At 33.5% G+C, this 22,509-nt stretch overlaps 1 long non-coding RNA gene across 3 annotated transcripts; it reads left to right on the top strand.

Annotated features, from left to right (window-relative positions):
• Positions 1–17,923: 17,923 nt before the first annotated feature.
• LOC113302667 lies at positions 17,924–21,589 on the top strand. 3 transcript variants are annotated; one of them, XR_003337003.1, is made up of 5 exons: positions 17,924–17,967; positions 18,109–18,164; positions 18,426–18,503; positions 21,073–21,188; positions 21,414–21,589. It is a non-coding gene; the product is annotated as an uncharacterized LOC113302667 (long non-coding RNA). The 3 variants fall into 3 exon arrangements; XR_003337004.1 differs by having other exon boundaries at positions 21,407–21,589; XR_003337002.1 differs by lacking the exons at positions 21,073–21,188; positions 21,414–21,589 and having other exon boundaries at positions 18,426–18,691.
• The last annotated feature ends 920 nt before the right edge of the window (positions 21,590–22,509 follow it).

Raw genomic sequence — 22,509 nt, 5'->3', positions numbered from 1 at the left:
ACATATACTTAATACAGTCAATCCTCATAGTTTTCATATGTATTTATTAACTTTTATTCCATTGGAGTCTAATTTTGTTAACCATATAAAGAAAATATTGAGCAAAATCTAAGGAAGTTTCCTTTTCTGATGATTCAATTCAAGAAAAATTATAGGAAGTTTGGTTTATCTTATTCCCATCTCAATTCTCGTATTTGATTATTAATTTTAAGTAAAACTTGTGTATTATTACTACTTTCTTTTTATTTTTAACAATATATATGTATAATATATATATTTGTTTGTAATATTCAAGGCCCTCCCGGCCCTACCCGCCCGATCCCAAATTACAAAACAGGCTTGGGTAGGTCATGGGTACTAACTGTAGATAAATAACCCTGTCCGCCCGGCCCTTTTAATTTCATGGATAAGAAATGTTCCAGTCCGCCCTATACCGTCCCATTTAATAAATAGGTCGGGCTGCCCGGCCCGACCCAATTTACACCCCTAACTCTTGCCCCGTATGTCGATGTCAGGTGGAACCAGCTGAGTAGTTGGTTTAATTTCTTTATTTACTGCACTGAGCAGTTCCGCATCACCTTGCTATGATTATTATGTAACCCAGAAGCCAGTAATCTGGTGGTGTTCATGATTTTTTTTCACAAAATTGGTTAAAAAGATCAAAATCAATAATTTATGGGTGAGAAAGACAACTTCATTTTGATACTGTTTAAATGGAAAAAAATGTAAAAATAACCAGGATGTAAACAGTTTAATCCTGCCCATTTTCAAATACTTTTTTTTATTTTTAATTTACACAGGAGGCATCTAGTTTCATCATTGCTATTTTTTAAGTTTAAGCCAGGATAAATCCAGTTTCATCCTTACTATTTTTTTTTTGTATCCATTTCACCCATATTAATTTTTACTCGTCCATTACAACCGTGTTTTAAAAATATTTGGACAAATAACCCATTTTTCGTTTTCTTTTCTTTCAAATGTCTAGCTAATTTTTAAATGACATGAAAGATCAGCATAAAAAAGAGATGGATTCAAATTTAACTGCATTGCCGTGAAATATTAAAATCGTTACATGGACACGAGGAAAAGAAACTAAATACTGTTTAAAAAAGAAAAAATGATATATATTTTATATTTTGACTTAAAAAGGTTAAAATTTTCACAAAATTGGTTAAAAAGACCAAAATCAACAATTCCTGAGTGAAATGAACAGTTAGACTTTGATATTGTTTAAATGGACAAAAATGTAAAAATAGGCAGGATGTAACCAGTTTCATCGTGCCCATTTTCAAATATTTTTTCTTATTTTTAATTTACACAGGATGTATCCAGTTTCATCCTTGCTATTTTTTAAATTTAAGCTAGGATGAAACTGGTTACATCCTGCCTATTTTTTTAAACCAGTTTCATCCTTACTATTTTTTTTTGGCTATTTCACCCAAACTATTTTTTACTCGTCCATTTGAACCGTGATTTAAAAATATTTGGACAAATAACCCATTTTCCGTAAAATTTTATTACAAAAAAAAAAGATGACCAAGACCACTTTCTTCTATAGGAGAACATATTTCATCCCAATTGAGAGTTACAGTTTTCTTCACTGATGGATCACCTGACCATAAGAAAATTCTAATAATTCTTTCACATTCTTTCAAAACTTTGCTTGGCCATTTATAGAAAAATATATTGTAGACTGGAACCAATCTTTCCTGAAAAGAGAGCAGTCTCCCAATCCAACCAGCAAGCTTATTTTGTAACATGTTAGCAAAATTCCACACATGAGAGGATTTGATACATCTTGGCACCAACATCACACCAAGATACTTTAATTCAGCTATATGAGTTTTCCTTGTCTCACTAGTGTCCCCCACAAAGCATTTGCTCTTTTCAACACTGATTAGTTGACCAAATGATCTCTGATTGTCTCCAAGTATCTTCAATAATTTTCTAATATTTCTCTTGTCACCATTACAAAACAAAAAATTATCATCTGCAAATAAAATATTAGTAGGTTGAGCACCCTTTTTACTTATCGTAGGGATTAGACTTTTTTCCTCAACCATTTTATGAAGTGCTATATTCAACACACCTTCTGCTATGAAAAAAAGTATTGGATAGAGTGGATAACTCTATTTAAGACCTCTTCCAACTGAAAAATAACCTACTGGTCCAACATTCACCATTAGAGAAACTTTTTCTGAGCTAAGAAGAATATGTAACCAATTAAAGAATTTATCAGAGAATCCATATTAACATAATGTCTGGAAAAGGAAGTCCCGACTTAATGAATAATAAGCCGGAGATATATCTAGTTTTAACCCTACATTTCCACCTCTTCTTTTAATATCTAATTCATTAATCAATTCAGAAGCAAGAGTAACTTGATTATGGATGTTTCTCCCTTTTATGAAAGATCCTTGCTGAGGGGAAACAACTTTATCAATAATTTTCCAAATTCTTGATGTAATGATCTTAGTAATAATCTTGAAATAAAAGTTACTCAATCCAATAGGACTGTATTGATTTGTTTTTTAGCACCTTGAGATTTAGGAAGAAGCATTAGGAAGTTAGCATTTATACCTTAAGGGATAAATTCCTTACTTCAGCAAAATTTAATAGCCTGAATCAGATCACTTCCAATAATATCACATGAATATTTATAAAACCACCCTGCAAAACCATCTGGACCAGGTGCACTTTCTGAGTCCATTTCATCAACAGTTTTTCTAATTTGCTCACTAGAAGGAGAAACCTCCGGTAGTAAATTATCTTCTTCAGTGATACTTTAGGAATGCTATCAAAAATACCATAAATAAATTCAACCTCCTAATATTTAAATTTATTTTCAAAGTGAGAAACAACAATTTCAAAAATACCTTGTTGAGAAGTAAAAATTTCATCAGCTGCATTTTCAACCTCAGTGATTACATTCTGAACTTGTCTAATTCTTATAGAAGTATGAAAGAAGTTCGAATTTGAGGCCCCTTCTTTGAGCCATTTATTCCTTGCATTTTGTTGATGAGCTATATCATTATTGGTTGTATCAAAACTTCTTGAGCACCTCTTTAGATATTAAAGTTATGACCCTTTTACAAAATATTTCTACATGTTTTAGATGATGCCGGCACTGCAGATGAAACTGATAATATTGAAGCATAATCTATAGAACAGAATACCGATTTATTATTTACGGAGCCGATAAGCATGAGCTTGGAGTTGCTATTATTCTTGGTAGTATGGCTAAGGTGAGTTTTAACAAATATAGGGTTACAAAGTAGAGAACACCATACCTTGCAAACGTACCTATAAATCCCAATGGATTTAAAATGTAACTTGAGAAAAATAGCTATCTGAATCTCTTCCAGAAGGCTTGACATGGCTGACACACGTTCTTCTTGTGTTTCTAGGTTGGATGCATTTTGCAGAGAATTGGTGATGTTTTTCCGAGGTGATACTGATTCTAATATACCGCTTTGTTCAACATGGATTAATGTGTCTGGATCATAGTCTATAGGAAAGATTAGGCCCAGAGCGTAACACCTAACTTTGGGCCCACATATAGAAGATGTATTTTTATAATTCTTTTTAGGCCAAAGGAATTTTTTATTAACTTGAAACACTTTCGATATCTAATAGAAGATGACTCTTAATAATACGGATTATCTAGCCATACTCTAGTAATATCATATTTTTTTGTTAAACTTAGAAACGAAGTTATTCCCATTGCTTTATCTAGCCATACTCTAGTTTATCAGCGGGTTTATTATAGCCATACTCTAGTTTAGCCATATTCTATGGGATGTTTTATAACTGTTCAATGGCATCTAACATAATGAAGAAGTATAATAACATGAATATACTTTCGTAAGTTTGAGGACAATATGTTACAAGCTGAGTGTGACATTGTGGTTAAACATATCATAGAATTTATTAGCATAGATAGCTTATAATATGTCTGAGGAATTAATTATGAGGGACTAAAAAAGAAATATAACGCATTGTAAATTTTGTTAGCAACACTCAAAAAAAAGAACACAAAATTGATTAAAAAGACCAAAATCAATAATTCCTAGGTGAAATGGACAGTTAGATTTTGATACTGTTTAAATGGACAAAAATGTAAAAATAGACAGGATGTAACCAGTTTCATCGTGCCCATTTTCAAATATTTTTTCTTATTTTTAATTTACACAGGATGTATCCAGTTTCATCCTTGCTATTTTTTAAATTTAATCTAGGATGAAACCAGTTTCATCCTTACTATTTATTTTCTTGGCCATTTCACCCAAACTATTTTTTACTCGTCCATTTGAATCACGATTTAAAAATATTTGGACAAATGACCCATTTTCCGAAAAAAGAAACCCACGCACAACCCATTCGAATAGAAAAAATATATTAAGATTTTTTTTTTCGAATAGAAAAAAATTATATTAAGAAATAAGTCAGCCAAACATTGTTACACCAAGTTTAGATCCAATTCAGAAGAATCTCAAGAAGAAACATCAAATTAAGCACGTAAAACTCTCCCTTGTGAGTAAATTGACTGATATCTGTGAACTTGAATGTATCCATATCGCAGCTCCCAGGAACCAAGGTTTGCTTTATCAGGACAATGATTTCAGAAACACCGTAATGACTCCCACCAAAGAGCCTATTATTTCTTTCAATCCGAACATTCCATATGAGCCACATAACGTAAAATGTTACTTTTCCCGGATAGCAAGTTCCAACTCCATGCTTCGAATAGCTGCAGCATATTGCCCGGTATCGGCCAAGAGATACGAAGAGATTTGATAAAATAATCTCACAGCAGAAAGGTGAAAGTGCAGTGTATAAACAGGAGATGCGATGTCTCCAGCACATTGTTACACAATGGAAAATCCACACTGTCGAGCACGACCACTCTATAGCTAAGCATATCTCTCGTAGGAAGCGAGTCGTGAAAAACAGCCCATAAAATAAATTTGACTTTAGAAAGAATGTAGCTTTTCCATAGGAACTTAGAGAGAGAGAAGACTGGAGAGTTACCAGCAAGAGAAGCATAGCAGGCCTTGTTACTAGCAGAACTAGAATCGATGCAAGATTCTATTGATATTGAAATATATAAAATTTTAAAAACGAAATGCTTTTAGTGATGTTTTATCGATCTTTGGTACAGGAAGATTTGTGAGATTTGTTAATTTTAATACTATCGACTCATTTCTGGCCTAATCAGTTCGTTGGACTCATTATCATCAACTTGAAGGGTCGACCCCAACGCGCCTTTCGTCAGAACACTATCTCAACAAAACATGATCTTCTGGTAATTGCAAAACTTTCAGTACCAACGCTGATTGCCTAAGTTTTAGTTTTCACCAACATCTCAAATCATATCTTGAGAGTAGAAATCTGGCATTACCGCATCAGTATTTCTTTTTCCTTTTTGCACGGTGAATAAAGGATTATATATATTTTTAGAAAAAGGCTAAGAATTGCAAAGCTGCAAATGAAGGAAAACACTAAATTTCTCTTTCGATCAAAAAAAAAAAAAAAAACAAACTAAGGTGGTTCAAAGAACAAGTGCTTCCAGGTAGCAACCACGCAAAATACTTTAAAAATTACGGTAAGGTGGAGAGGGGCGGGGTGCTGACTGATGTGGCATTATATATTGCGTAGTTTCAAACTTGGTAGGAATGAACAAAATAATGTGATTAACCTAAGTAAGTTCCTTCCACTGATAACCTAAATTGACATTTAAAATGCAAACAAGCTTGCAGAACTTTTAAGTCTTTGGGTTTAAAGCATAGCGTGCTAACCAATAAGTACGCAGGCACAAAATGTTATAAACAAATTAGGAACATTAATTAAATATCTCTAGAATATAAGCCCTTCATAAATACTTCTCCATTTTATTTAAATACTCCTAAAACCAAGCCTTACGGTGGACTTCAAACTATTTTAAGTGCGAAAAAACCATGGAACGTCAAGTCTAGTGGCTTCCAAGTTGGAGTCTTCCACATAAAATCCAAGCAAGGTTCCAAGGTTTCGTGGAAGGGTTCGTGGAATCCATCTGAACGCCAATAAGAATAGCATTAAACGCAATTAAGAATGGAGCTAAAAAAACGCGTTAATAATTGCGTTTTTTTTTATCCGTAGATTTAAAATGAGTTGTTGAAATCTAACGGCGGAAAAAAAAGCTTCATTCTTAATTGCGTTTTTTTAGCTCTATTCTTAATTGCGTTTTTTAGCTCCATTAAGGATAGCGTTTCTACTATTTCACCATTACACTTGCGCTTTCATCCACAATTCCAAGTGCTGAGGTGGCGTGGAAGATGGAAGATGGATGGATCCCACCATAAGACTTGCTCTAAGAGGCATATTTTAGACGGATAATAAAAATGAACTAATATTTATTTGGATAATGAAAATGAACTAATATGTTCTTTACGCGTGAAAACGTCAACCCAACCTCCTCCCGACATTGAATAACTTAATATAATTATTGTAGAACATACAAAATGTTCTTACTCGTTGAGAACATACAAAGCGCTCTGTCTATATTAGGCAGAAAAGATATCTGTTCAGAAAATGATGAATTGTTCTTGCACGTTCTCAGGTTAAGAAACATCCAGAAGAATTTAAGAATATGTTATTAGCTAGTAATATAAATAAAGAAATGAAAATTCGACTGTTCTTAAACATAAAAATTGAATTATGATAGATAGATAATCCAAACAAGATTATTGAAATTATCTGGATACTCCAACATCTGATAACCGTAGGCGAAAACATAAACACAATATATATAAGTATGTTACTTCTTGGCAGTTCCCTCAATCATTGTTTCTGATCCTTTTACAGTAGTCTTTTCCTCCATGCATGTGTAAGTACGAGATTTGAGAGAGACTAGGCTCTCTACATAATTCATTGACAAAAAACGTGACAAATCAATGCCGTGGATTTTAAAAACTTTGATTCGACGATTATCAGGGTCATATAAAAATCTGCTCTTGTTATTTTCTATTAGAACCTCACCACTTGTAAACAACCATTGCAGCCTTAAATTGCCAATACCGGTGATTAGGTTTGTGGTTAATGTGAATAGTTTAGTCCAAGATTCTCTCACTCCATAATCTTTCATCTGCCATTCATCAATGTGGTTTGGAAAAGATGGATAGTAGATTACCATACAGAGGCAGTCGTTCATAACATCTAAAATCTGGTTTTTATTGTTGCCAAATACATCAGCTTCTTCGGGGAATATGAAATCCAAAAATTTCTCGCTACTCATATCGAAAGAGTATTAAATGTTATTAGATATATATATATATATGGGCCCACATATATTAATAAGATTTGCATAAATAAAGATCATATTATATTGAAGATATTGAAGATATTAAATTGAAGACTGGAAGATATTGAAGATCATGCAATATATTTTGTACATAGCAAGTCTCATATAAATTAGGAGTAGAATTTATAATATTTTATTTTCTCTTAATTTTTCTTTTATTTCTTTATATTTTATATCTTTGTAAATCAAGTAATGTAATTATATATATATATATATATATATGTGAATATAATTCTAAGTCTAACCAAGTTGGAAAGACAAGTAAACAAGAGGTGTGTCCATTTCTATGATGGTATACAAGAGCTAATGAGTAAAAGATCCATAATCCAAGTAAGTTTCTCCACTTTTTTGTTTAGTCAATTGAAATGGTAACTCCTCCTTCTTCTCCAACCAAAAAACCGGATGATTCTCTTTCGGAAACTCCAATTGAACCCACACCAAAAGTGGCGATTAATGATCCGTAGGCGATTCACCATTCGGATAATACTAGTCTTGTTTTGTTCACTCCTCTCTTGAATGGAGACAAATATGGAATTTGGGCACGTGGAATCACCATGGCTCTTTCCGCCAAAGACAAGATGAATTTTATTAATGGGTCAATTTTGGAACCCGAGGATTCAAACTTGTATGCTAGATGGAAAAGATCTACTAATCTTGTTAAGATGTGGATCACCAACTCAATAGAACCAGATATAAAATCTAGTTTTATGTATGTCGATTCAGCATATCAACTCTGGAATGAACTCCATGATCATTTTTACCAATCCAATGCTCCCAAAATTTTTGAGTTGAAACATGCAATTTCCACTCTAAAAATTGAAGGGATGTCTGTATCAATGTTTTTCACAAAGATGAAAGCATTATGGGAGGAGCTGGACGCAACTTCCATGGGCACTACCCCATGTATTTGTGCTGCAGGAAAAGAAATTGCCGAACACCGCAACAGAGATAAGGTGATGGAATTTTTGCAAGGTCTTGATGACAGATTTGCGAATGTAAAAAGTTCTGTTTTGTTGATGGATCCTATTCCATCAATCAATAAGGTTTACAACCTTGTTCGTCAGGAAGAAAAACAATTACATATTTCTACATCCTCCAATGTTCAAGTTGAGAGTGCATCCCTTTTTAATCAAAGAAGTGAATCAAAGTATTCAAAAGGTCCGGCGAATAAGAAACCTAGACCTTTTTGTGACCATTGTAATATGATTGGTCATTCTCGAGAAAAATGTTGGAAGCTGAATGGTTATCCACCAAATTATGTTCCAAAGTCCAAAGAAAGACAAGGGACAATGCTTGCCACATCAAGGAACGAGAAAGAATCTTCGACACCAAAAGAATCGTTCACAGCTGATGATTATCAAGAGTACATGAAGTTCAAATCTTTTATGGCTTCCAAAGGTGGTGATTCTTCTGTTGTTTCATCAGCAAATCTTGCAGGTAAAATTCTAACTACATCTAATTTTTCTTTTTCATTAGTAGATCTAAATATAGCAGGTAGAGTTTTGAGCGTATCTAACTCAAGTTGGATAGTTGACAGTGGTGCATCAAATCATTGTTGTTATTTACTATCAATGTTTTCATCTTATAAATCTGCACCTGCAAATCTATCTGTTCAATTGCCTGACGGATCTAGTACCCGTGTGAAACACATAGAGACAATTATATTCTCATCTCTTCTCAAAATAGAAGATGTTTATCACATACCTGATTTTAAATTTAATTTATTATCTATTAGTCAACTCACCAGATCACTTGGTTGTTCTGCGAATTTTTCTTCTAACTTGTGTACATTTCAGGACCATACAAAGAAGATGCAGATTGGTCTGGCTAATCAAGTAGGAGGTCTTTATTATCTCCAACAAAGTTCGATAAATTCAGTTAGAAATAATAAGTCATTTGATTTATGGCATTGGCGTCTAGGGCATCCATCCTTGGAACGTCTAAAATTTTTAAGTAGTAATTTTAATTATATTAATTCCAGCTGCACTCACAAGTGTGAGATTTGTCCTTTAGCAAAACAATCAAGGTTACATTTTAATAAAAGTAGTATTTCTAGTAAATCTCCTTTTGAGTTAATTCATTGTGATTTATGGGGACCGTTTTCGGTTCCATCTTTAAATGGTGCACGATATTTTATTACTATTGTTGATGATTATACACGTTGCACTTGGGTATTCTTAATGAATTCAAAATCTGAAACAAAAAAATATTTAGATTATTTTTTTAATTTTGTGATAAATCAATATAAGTCAAAAATTGGTACTATCTCGTGCGGATCTGGAAAAATCTATATTCCCCAGATTCAAAAATTTCGTTCCGATAATGGAACCGAATTCCTGACAAAGGGCTTACAACAATAGTTTCTCCAAAATGGAATTTTACATCAAAGGAGTTGTGTATACACTCCATAACAAAATGGTGTTGTAGAACGCAAACACCGTCATCTACTTAATGTAGCAAGATCACTCCGTTTTCAAGCAGGTTTACCATTAGAATTTTGGGGAGAATGTATTATGGTAGCAGGGTATTTGATCAATAAGATGCCCACACCAGTACTCAATTATATATCTCCGCATGAATTTTCCTTTTCGGATCACCGCCAAATTATTCACATCTTAGAGTATTTGGTTGTTTATGTTTTGCTCGCAACACAAGCCCTTCTCATAAATTTGATGCTCGAGCAAAACCAGGAATTTTTATTGGGTATCCATACAATCAAAAAGGTTATAAGATCTTTGATTTAGAAACAAAGAAAATCTATACTTCAAGAGATGTCATATTTCATGAACGAACATTTCCATATGGCAATGCGATTTTACCATCGCCAGAATTAAACCAATTCAATGATTCTGACCAGTATTCAGAAGAGTTAGAAAACAATAATGAATATGAATCAGATAAAAACGCCGCAATTCCTACTTCTCCACGAAATACGACTATTACTCCTTTTAATTCGCCTGGAAATTTACCTTCCTCGTCACAAGGATGCACATATAGCCATGCTTCGTCGAACGAAGACACTCAATGTGAAACTCCTCCATCCATGAGTGAGTAACATTCATCTTCAATGACATCTCCTGGACCGTCATTATCATCATTAAATGAATCCCAAATGAATGAGCGAATCTCATCACGTCCCATTAGGGATCGTAATCCTCCAGCATATCTAAAAGATTATATATGCAAAGTGATGGAAACTCCTATTTTAGAGGGTCCAAAGTATCCTCTTAATCATTTCCTTTCTTATACTAAAATATCTGAACAGCATAAGACATTTCTCACAAAAGTTCTCGTCACTGATGTACCCACTAATTATCTCCAAGCCATCAAAATTCTAGTATGGAAAGATGCGATGTTCAAGGAGGTACAGGCTCATAAACAAAATAATACCTGGACAAAACAATCCTTACCTAAAGGAAAAAAAACGATTGGTTGTAAATGGGTATACAAAATTAAATATAATCCAGATGGCTCGATCGAAAGATATAAAGCCCGATTAGTCGCCAAAGGTTATACACAAGTGGAAGGTATCGATTTTCATGAAACCTTTGCACCTGTCGCAAAATTAGTAACTGTAAGAGTTTTACTTTCTTTGGCTGCAATTCGTGGATGGCACTTACATCAACTTGATGTGAATAATGCTTTTCTTCAAGGAGATTTGGAAGAAGAAGTATACATGAAACTTCCACCAGGATTTGAAAGTTCAGATGGCACGCAAGTATGTCGCTTAAATAAATCTATATATGGTTTAAAACAAGCATCCCGACAATGGTTTGCTACATTTTCATCTGCACTTATTAGTGAAGGTTTTCAACAATCTAAATCAGATTATTCACTCTTTACCTATAATCGCAGATCTACGTATATATATGTTTTAGTATATGTAGATGATATTATCATTACAGGTAATGATGAAAACTCTATATCAAAATTCAAAGTGTCTCTAGAAAAGCGGTTTTCGCTTAAAAATTTGGGACGCTTACAGTACTTTCTAGGGATTGAAGTTTCCCGTTCAGATCTAGGTATATTTCTTTGTCAAAGAAAATACATTATTGATCTTTTAAAAGACATGGGGCTAACCGCATCCAAAGTAGTTTCTTTTCCCATGGAGCAAAATCTTCGCCTCAAACCTACAGATGGTGAACCATTATCTGACCCTACACCATATCGTAGACTTATTGGTCTACTTTTGTATCTAACTGTTACTCGGCCAGACATCACCTATGTAGTGAATATTTTAAGTCAATTTATGCAAAATTCTAGAACTGCTCATCATGATGCAGCTTTACGTGTTTTGCGTTATCTCAAAGGGACTATTGGACATGGAATTCTTTTGTCCGCTAAAAGTTCTCTTCATTTACGGGGTTATACCGATTCAGACTGGGCTGGTTGTCCAACCACTCGTCGCTCAACAACGGGATATTTCACCATGTTGGGAGATAGTCCTATTTCATGGAAATCTAAGAAACAACCAACTGTTTCTCGATCTTCCGCCGAAGCCGAATATAGGGCAATGGCCAATTTAACTGCTGAATTACAGTGGTTAAAGTATCTTTTCCGAGACCTTCATATTCCTACTTCAGAACCTTTCACACTTTACTGTGATAGTCAAGCAGCAATTCATATAGCTGAAAATCCTGCCTTCCATGAACGAACCAAACATATCGAAATCGATTGTCATTTCGTTCGTGAGAAGATTCAAAGTAACCTCATTACTCCACGTTATATAAAATCAGCCGATCAAATCGCTGATATTTTTACCAAACCTCTAGGTGCCGAATTATATACTCGATTAACTAGCAAGTTGGGAGTTCTCGGTATTTCTCCTCCACCTCCAACTTGAGGGGGGTATTAAATGTTATTAGATATATATATGGGCCCACATATATTAATAAGATTTGCATAAATAAAGATCATATTATATTGAAGATATTAAATTGAAGACTGGAAGATATTGAAGATCATGCAATATATTTTGTACATATAAATTAGGAGTAGAATTTATAATATTTTATTTTCTCTTAATTTTTCTTTTATTTTTTTATATTTTATATCTTTGTAAATCAAGTAATGTAATTACATATATATATATATATGTGTATATATTCTAAGTCTAACCAAGTTGGAAGGACAAGTAAACAAGAGGTGTGTCCATTTCTATGAAAGAGACTATAATTTTGGAACTCATTTTTTTGGTTTTTTTTTGAAGCCTATCCAATGAATAGCTCCATTCAATGTTTGAACATGATAAACTTCTGTTTAATCACCAAACCTGTAACTGGTTTGGGTAGTTTTCCACAATTCTGAATCTACTGTGCAGACGTCAACTTGATAACATCCAGAACTATTATTCTTAAGAAGTCTTACCAACTTGTAATCGTCAATAATGCAATCGTAACAGAAAGCGTATCTGGCTGGCATCGTACAGGTCAGATTTCGCTAGAAAATGGAATTCCGGTGGTCGTGCATTTTTATATTCACCAGTTAATGGGTTCCAAATGCATAAATTAGCATCTTTATCAACACCAGATCTTATACCAGAAGTACCTATGAATATCAACCCGTTAGGAGAACCAAAAACTCAAAATTGATTAACTTTATTTTTGAAAGGGTAATCTCTTATTATACTTCAATCACATGTACATGTGGTAGATGATGCCGGCAATATAGATGAAACTGATAATATCGAAGCATAATCTATTGAATAGAATACTGATTCATTGTTTACGAAGCCGGTAAGCATGAGCCTAGTCCTAGAGTTGCTATTATGCTTGGTAGTATGGCTAAGGTGAGTCTTAACAAATCTGGAGTTATAAAGTAGAGAACACCATACCTTGCAAACACACCTACAAATTCCAATGGATTTTAAACGTAACTTGAGAAAGATATCTACTTGAATCTCTTCCGGAAGGCTTGACATGGATGACATACGTTCTTCTTGTGGTTTCTAGATCGGATAGGAGGTACAGAGAATTGGTGATGTTTTTCCAAGGTGATACTTGATTCTAATATACCATTCCCCACGACCACGATATCTTTTCCACTTTGTTCTTAATAGCATGGATTATTAAGGTGTCGAAAGATTAGGCCCAGAGCGTAGTTCCTGACTGTGGGCCCACAGAAAGATGAAAGAAGTATAATAGCACCAATATACTTTGGTAAGTTTAATGACCATATTACATGCTGAGTGTGACATCAAGGTTAAACATATCGTAGAATTTATCTGCATGAAACTTATAATTCATCAAAGGAATTAATTATAAGGCACCACAAAAGATGTAATTGTAAATTTTGTTCGTATCCCTCGAGAAAAAGAAACCCATAGATGCAAACTCTGGCACAAGGAATACCCCTCGACTAAATGAAAGCTCAAAACTTGAACACTCCTCATAATCATATACATACATCATGAGATTTAGAAATGTGTAATAACTTTTAAACAAAAGTGTGCGCTATCATGTGGGAGACATGGAAAGAGCTAAACAGGCGCTTACATGGAGCAAGATTAATGTCCTTAAAAGAGATTAATGATCTGACAAAGCGGCCGATCATTTTATGGACCTCTGTAGAAGGGATTTTTCGTAGTTACTCTTTTTTACCCATTCTTGCTCCATGGGGAACTTGAGAGATCCTCATTGCATTATGGTTGTTTTGTAACCCAGACGCAGTTAATCTTGTGGTGTTGGTCGTGAGATTTTTTTTTTTCCGTTCTGCTTTTGTTCTCTTAATTTCGTACTTGTAAACAGTTTTACCACTAGATAATCTAAATGTACATACTAAGTAGACGTTCACTCATCTTTTTTCTAACAATCTGTGAGTAGCTAGAAATAATATGATACAGAGCTACAATGCTGAACCATAGCCAACGCAATGCAAATACCCGTCTGGCTGGCTAAGTGGAACCCCACCACCACCACAATAATTTCTTCTGTTTGGGCAAAAAGAAGCAGATTTTAAAGAAGGTTATGATTAATTAATGCACGAGCTATATTTCAGAGAAGCCAATTTTAAAGAGGTTGACAGAACGATTTTTTTTTTTCTTCTCGCAAATGGCTGATAGCCCACGGAGGACTATTATAGTTGACGGAACGATTATAACAGAGGTTTAGACATGTATAATAGCTCAAAAGGTCTACCAGGTATGGTTGTTTTTACGGAAAATGGGTTATTTGTCTAAATATTTTTAAAACACGGTTTTAAGGTACGAGTAAAAATTAGTATGGGTGAAATTGACACAAAAAAATAGCACGGATGAAACTGGATTCATCCTGGCTTAAACTTAAAAAATATCGAGGATGAAACTAGATGCATCATGTGTAAATTAAAAATAAGAAAAAATATTTGAAAATTGGCAGGATTAAACTGTTTAAATCCTGGCTATTTTTACATATTTTTCCATCTAAACAGTATCAAAATCTAGATGTCTTTTTCACCCAGAAATTGTTGATTTCGGTCTTTTAAACCAATTTTGTGTTGTTTTTATCAATTTAATTAACAAAAAATATGTATCAGAGGTCTTCACTGCCAGGACACATGACCGTGACTCTTAAAACACGTCCAGAAAATGGTTTATTGATAAGGTCATTTTAAAGCAAAAAATGGTTCTGATGAACAATGACGGCAGGATGCTTTAGATGGTTAAGAGATTCGCCCAAATTGAGCTACATTCCGATGAGTTGATTATAAACTCTTTAGTTACATTCGATAAAGAAATTAACAAAGTACTACAAGGACACGAGGATAAGAAACTGAACACATAAACATTCGAACGAACATAACCGATGAATGTTACTTTTCTTCTCCTATATCAACAGCTTGAAAGATCGAACCCGATACGCCTTTCTCCTATATCATGAACCACCCTAAGACACCCTTGAATACCATTACTTAATGCCAAAAGATTCACCATATGGGTCATTTACCTTATCAATAAGGCAGTAGGAGAATTTGGTGAAACCGTTGAAGTGGTCAATTGGAATTGCCTACGCAAAATATACAATTCCATTAGACTTTATAAATGAGATGAAAGAAACAAAAAAAAAGATGCAACTAAAAATCTGTGTATGTTACTTACAGTACGCCAGGAGAGAAGGACATGGAGTGGTATCCCATTTTTTAGTTTTCACCAACATCCCAAAGCCTATCTTGAGAGTAGAGAGATCTGACATGATTTTTTTTTCCTTGAAAAATAAAGGATTATATTAAGAAGAAGGCTAAGAATTAGAAAGCTGCAAATGCAGGGGGAAAACACACAACATGAGAAGGCAAAAACCACAAGCACCAAATTTTTCAATTATATATGGTAAGGTGAAGAGGGGTATGTGCTGGCGTATTTTATATTGAGTAGTTTAAAAAAAATTGTGACCAACCTAGCTAGGTTTAAGTAGTTGAATCACATCGAATTGAAAGTATAATAAATAGATAAGTCATTCACTAGTTACATTAGAGCATCCACAGTGGGCGAGTATAACCAAAAATTTGGGATGAGATCGTAACACAGTGGGACGGAGTAAAGATCAAATCCCAACCAAAGATCAAATTCCAGACCAAATATGGTCGCGACCAAATCCCAAATACTAATATAGTCGGGCGTAAATTTAAAGTACGCTTGTTGCTGGGCGTAAATTTAAAGTACGCTTGTTAACGGGCGGAGATTTAAATTACGCCCGATGAAATTTTAATTAAATAAAAAAAAAAAGAATGAGGCGGACTTTTAAAGTCCGGCTGATGAAAGTTACAAAGAATGGGACGGACTTTTAAAGTCCGCCTGATGAAATTTTAATGGGGCGGACTTTTAAAGTCCGCCTGATGAAATTTTAATCATGTACCGTTGCGTCACAACACGGACTAAACCCAAATTTTGGTCTTTTTTTTGATCTTTGATCTTTGGTTTTGATCGCACCACTGCAGTTGCTCTTAGGGAATATCGTGAATGGATAATACTTGTGCCATGAAACTAGCTAGGGGACTTGTGAACGTATATAGAAATACCAAAATCTTTGGTCCTTTGAAAACAAATTTGGATGATTTCCCCTTTTTGGTACATCAACAACCTAAAAACTCAATACCATCCCTCACTCCAGAGTAAAAGTAACACTAGTGGAGCTTATCCTCTCTCTTATTGGTTGGTGAGCGTAACCTCGCGCTCTCATTGGCTAATTGAGAAACCCTTCGTATTCGTCGGATGAAATTTTGTTAAATATGGTGTGTTGATCTGACAATGTGCGGTGTAGATTGGGTGGATTGTTGGGACATACACGACGGACGATCCTCATTATTGAGAAAAATTGTTATATTAATTTCGTGTATTTATTGTGAAAATCCAGAAAATAAAAAAAACTATTATATTAATTTCGGACATTTATTATTAAAATTGAAAAAAATCAATTCAACGTATTTATGGAATAAAATAACGTAATTTATATTTTTTGAATTTTTTATGATATCATATATTTATTATAGAAAATCTAGAGAATAAAAAAAATATTATATTAATTCTTACATTTATGAATAAAAAAAAATCAATTTAACGTATTTATGGATAAATTAATGAGATTTATATTATTAAAATATTTTGCAAGGAAAGAAAATGTAGAAATGAAAAAAAAATTATTATATTAATCTTTTATAATTTCATGTAGTTATTATAAAAAATCCAGAAATTAATAAAAAATACTATATTAATTTCGTATAATTATGACTGAAATAAAAAAATCAACTCAACATATTTATGGAATAAAATAATAAGTTTTAAATTTGTAAAATCTTTTGTAAAAAAAAGAAAAACTCTGGAAATGGTAAAGAAAACTACTATATTAATTTTGGCATTTATGATTAAAATAAAAAAAATTAATTCGACATATTTATGGAATAAAATAATAAGATTTATATTTGTTTAATCTTTTATAACGAAAAGAATCTAGAATGGCTATATTAATTTTTAATATTAATGATACACATTTAAAAAAAATTACCAACAACAATAATTACTATGTTAATTAATATTTTAAATTAACACCTGGATCTTTGATTGGACGGCCCAAAATTATCACGTATAATTACACCGAGTTGACTATATCAATTTCGAGTATTTCTGATAAATATCCAAAAAAAAAATGACTATGTTAATTTCGAATACTTATGATAAAAATCCAGAAAAAAGGATAAAAGTGTTTATGGCGTAAGAAAATCATATTTATATTTTTTAGACTGTTTTTAAGGTAAAACAATCTATGAATAATTATTAGTATCATCTTGAAAAATCTAATATGTGATTACAAGGTAACAAATCCAATAAATATAGGGTAAATTTTTTTAACAATATCTAAAATATATTTTTCTAAAATTAATCCAGAGATTATTTTTCTACATCACTTATTCTATATTTATCAGCAAAGAAAAAAAAATCCATAAACATAATAACTCTAATATAACTAACTAAAAATAGCAATATTCTAAATATATTTTCCTAAAATTGATCAAGAAAAAAATCACGGGATATTAAATCGCCAATATACCTAACCAAAAATAACAATATTCTATATATATATATATATATAGTTTCCTAATTAATCTAGAGGCAAAGATAAAACAAAATGGAGAAGAAAAAATCTTTTTGATTTTTCTTGGTAAATTCTCTCTCCCTATATAAAAACGCTTGAGTGCAAATCCAAGCCTCATTCTTTTTTTGATGTTTTTTGGATGTTGTTTCTCTGTTATTTTTGTCTTTTGTTAGTGGATGCTTACGATTCAATATCATCGTTTTGCAGATATAACGAAAACTTTAATTGATTGACATTGCTCCTCTCCTATGAAGACTGCTCGGGTAATTTTCATTTCTTGATTGGATTTACATTCAAGTCAAAAATTGGTAGGATTTTGATTATGGATGTTAATCGCTTTGAACTCTTCACTAATGATTTGGAATAATGAGGACAAATTGTTGTGATGATTTTTTTCTTTTATCAATATTTACATCGAAGAAATTACTGTATGATAACATATGGCGTTATTTCGAGTTTATTTTAGTTGAATAGGATTGCAAATACATTTGGATGTTGATTATATGTTTGTTTTTTTGTTGCAGGTGATGGTTTCATTCAACGATCCTTATTCTGGGTTACTTTTATTAATTTGATGCACACTGAAGTTCCTAAGAAGACAGGTAGGGCTTTTTAAGTTTTCTTTTTTTGATTTTCATTTTTTAATTACAGTATTAGTGGATTGTAATTGTAACATAAAGTGGTCTTCTGTTCTTTTCATGTTACCTGCGCTTTTGTATATGAGTAGGCATAACATTTACAACAATAAATTTGGTATTTTTTTTCCTATTCTCTTTGGGCTAATTTTTGAATTTAACATCACGTATTAGTCCAAGTTTATTCCAAATATTTAAATATCAATATTTTTTTTTTAAGTAAATCCATAATCGTAGAATAAATAGATAAAATAAAATAACTTTTAAGTTTTAGCCTTAGAATTTCGACCCATGTTTGTTTGATATCAGTATCATCAATTGGTTGTAGTATTCTTTGATTTTTTTTTTCTTTTTATATCTATCATGTTGATCCCTTCTACCTAGCTAGATTGTCTTTTCTCCAACCTTTTGCAGTCATACGTATATTCCGATGAACTAATTATTGGAAAGTACGAGAAACGAGAGATGAAATGTGGTGCAGTAAAAAACTTATTTAAAATCATTTGTAAACTCACATAATATGAAAGCGACTAATTTGTTTGAGCAAGAAATACACATACCTCAGCTAGATTACAGGGCTTAGCTGCATAGGTTATGAGAGTCAAGAAAAAAAATCTGCAATTTGAATATGCATGACCTTCAAAACCAATGTGAGTTACCTTTAGTTAGATAAACTCTCTTTTGGAATAATCTAAACATTCAATCTTCCATTAGGAAACCTAAATTGGACATTAACCTACGTGTAAACAAATATAACTTTGGTAGGCAACCTTATTTTGCATACCTACATGCAACATGTAAACAAATATAGTTCGAGTAGATGTATTTTTGAGATCAGTTAAGTTTTTCCTTTATACAAGTTACAACCATTACCCTTACTGGGTAACAACTTGGAAATCAGCTATATTGCGAAATTTGTGTTGGTCGTATTTCTATTTCTGGTTAACATTAATAATGCATGTGATTTTTCTTTCTTATGAAGCATCCTTTACCGTAGTACAAAACTCATATTATTGTCCAACCAGTTTTCTCTTTTTCTGTAATACATTGTCACATTGAGTATAGGTTAAGAATAATATCATCACTATCCTAATCCATCTCCAGTTTATAATTGTGTGAGATATATTCTTCCATTTAATTTTAAAGTGTGTTAGAGCAACCACAGTCACGACCAAATTTGGGTACTAAACCCAAATTTGGTCTCAGAAAGTATCGCAGTGGTGAGGAGTAAACCCAAATTTGGTCGCCAAATTTAGGGTTTGAGACCAAATGTGGTCGTCGGCCCAGACTAAAAAAGATATAGTGGGACGGAAGTATTAGGAGCGTATGATACCAGGCGTAAGTTTAATCACCGTATACAATCAGGCGAGCATATAATCACCGTATGAGTCAGGCGCATGTATAAACTCCGCCCCCTTCAAACGCGTCAGACGATGTTAATACTTACGCCTGAAATGGGACGGATGTATAAAGGGCGTATGAATGAGGCGCAGTTATAAAAAACGTCTGGGTTGGGCGCATGTATTGTGAGCGTCTGTGTCTAGGCGTATCTTTAATGTACGTCCAGTATGGGCGTAACTTTAATGTACGTCTGGGCGTGGCGTAACTTTAATGTACGTCTGTTAGCAGGCGTAACTTTTGTTAACGCCTGGTTTGGGCGCATTAACATTTAGAATCCGTCTAATAAGCTAGGTGACAAAGGGACAAAGAAACCCATTCTAATAAGCATTCTGCATTGAACAGGTTCTCAAATCCAATGTACCTTCTGATAAAATCTTGACGAAAATGTTAGCTATACGGTACCACAGGCCTATTTATTAAGATGCAAAATGAATTTTATTGCTTTTACATTCCTTTTTATAAGCTGAAACAACGGGAATATTCAGCACCAGCAAATAGAAGTAAAAAAAAGATTGAAAGTTATAAAAATAATAGAATTTAACCTAGGAAGATTGCACACTCAAAAAGACTGTTAATGCTAAAACTACTGTCAGACGGATTCTAAATATACGTCCGGCCCAGACGCACTTTCCTTCTCCGCCCAAACCATACGCAACTTCCATCTCCGCCCAGTCCATACGCAACTTCCATCTCCACCCGACACAAACGCAGTTTCTATCTGCGTTTGAATGAGACGCAATTTGTAACTCCGTCCCAGCAAACGCAATTACCATCTACGTCCCGTGCACGGCGTGAATAATACCTACGTCCCATTCAAGCGCGCATTATACCTCCGTTTCATTCAGACGCATATTATAAACACGCTCCATCAAGAAACGTGGATATAAGTTGCGTCCCGCATCAAACGTGGGTATAAGTTACGCTTCACCAAATTTTGGTATTCTCCCACTGCGCTTGAACGCACGGAAAACCAAATTTTTTTGGTTTTTAGTCTGGCTTTTGGTATTTGGTCCGTCTCATGACTGTGGTTGCTCTTACTTTGGCATCCATTAGGAGTATGCAATCAGATAAATGGTAGTTATCGGCCTTTATGCACTCTTTGTTTCCTATATAAGGATGTCTTCCCTTTTTTCAGGCTTCTAAATACGTTATGTAAAAAAATGGTGGATATGGGGATATTGGATATTTCCAATGATATATGGAATGAATGAACTTGCAGTTACCGAGTTGTTAGGGCATAGTTTTGACAAGGTATGTTTTAGCTCACTAACAAATGTATTAAAAGAAGTTGTAACCTCAATATATGTCAATTCAAGTTTTGAATTTCTTTTGTTTGTTCCTGGTATCGCATAGAAACTGAGAATAGCTCTTTTGAAATCACATTCATTCTACACGGGACCTTATTGGTACTGGCTTATAGTAGAGTCTTTTGTGGTTTAAAGATATCTAATGATTGTTGTTGTATTAAGTTTTTAGGTTTCAGAGACGGGTCAAATGAGCCGGAGGGAGTTGCTAACAACTTGATAGGATTCGGGAGAACCATATATGTAATAACCGCAATGGAAAGGCGTCTAACTAGTAGACATAGACAAGTACGGGTCGTTCCCACGAGGAGTGGTGGAAATACTGTAATCAATATTCTCAATCGACTAACCAACAATGATGTTTTTGAATTTTTATAAAAGAATAAAAACAAAGAAAATTAACTAAATTAATAAAATGAATTCAATGGGCAAGTCGGTAACCGGGGTTTCATAGCATCCACCACAACTTCTATTTAATTACTGAAATGAAACATAATTACGAATATATATTTATTGTCCGTTCTACCGACACCACCTATTATATGTATTAGAGTCGCAAATATCACTGGGACACCCTAAGCATGGCACATCAAAGCATTAAACCCAAGCAAACACCATCAAATTGCGCTAGCGAGAAAGTTATACGAAACTAAATTCAAACTCACAAATATTATTTGTCTTTTCTAAGTATAACCCATCAAAGAAATTAACCAAGCATGGATCATCAAATAACAAGATAAATATATTTTATGAGCCTAACAATTACGCACAAAGGTTATTACTAAACCGGTAGAGCAACAACTCATTTATCGATAAATCAATAAACAATATTCGAAAATTAATCCATTCAAATCATAATGGTCTATTGCTTCATAATTTTATCCGATTAAAAATAGCCTAATACCCACAAGGGTTTTAATCCATAAAACCCCAGTTATAAAGAAAATCTAGCAAAACATGAGTATGGGTTTCTTAAAACCCATCAAAAATGATAACAAAAGAGGAACAACCAAACCAAAATCGTCTTCGTCGTCCCTTGCTCTTCTGCTTGCCTCTGCATCCGCCAGCCTTTTCTCCCTCTCTGTCTGTCACTAACAGAGCTGCTACTCCCAAAACCGGACTCCCTCAACAGACACCAGAACCCCCCTTTTTCTTCTTCACAATACAGAAAATATATACCCAATAAAGGCATGTCGTCATATATATTCTTAATTGAAAATTGCATGGTGGTCATCAATGTGATCTCCCCATATATATTCTTCTTCATT

Source organism: Papaver somniferum, chromosome 8, assembly GCF_003573695.1.
Source record: "Papaver somniferum cultivar HN1 chromosome 8, ASM357369v1, whole genome shotgun sequence".
Taxonomy (NCBI): Eukaryota; Viridiplantae; Streptophyta; class Magnoliopsida; order Ranunculales; family Papaveraceae; genus Papaver; species Papaver somniferum.
Note: the sequence above shows the minus strand (reverse complement) of the source record. Positions and strands in the feature narration are given on the sequence as shown.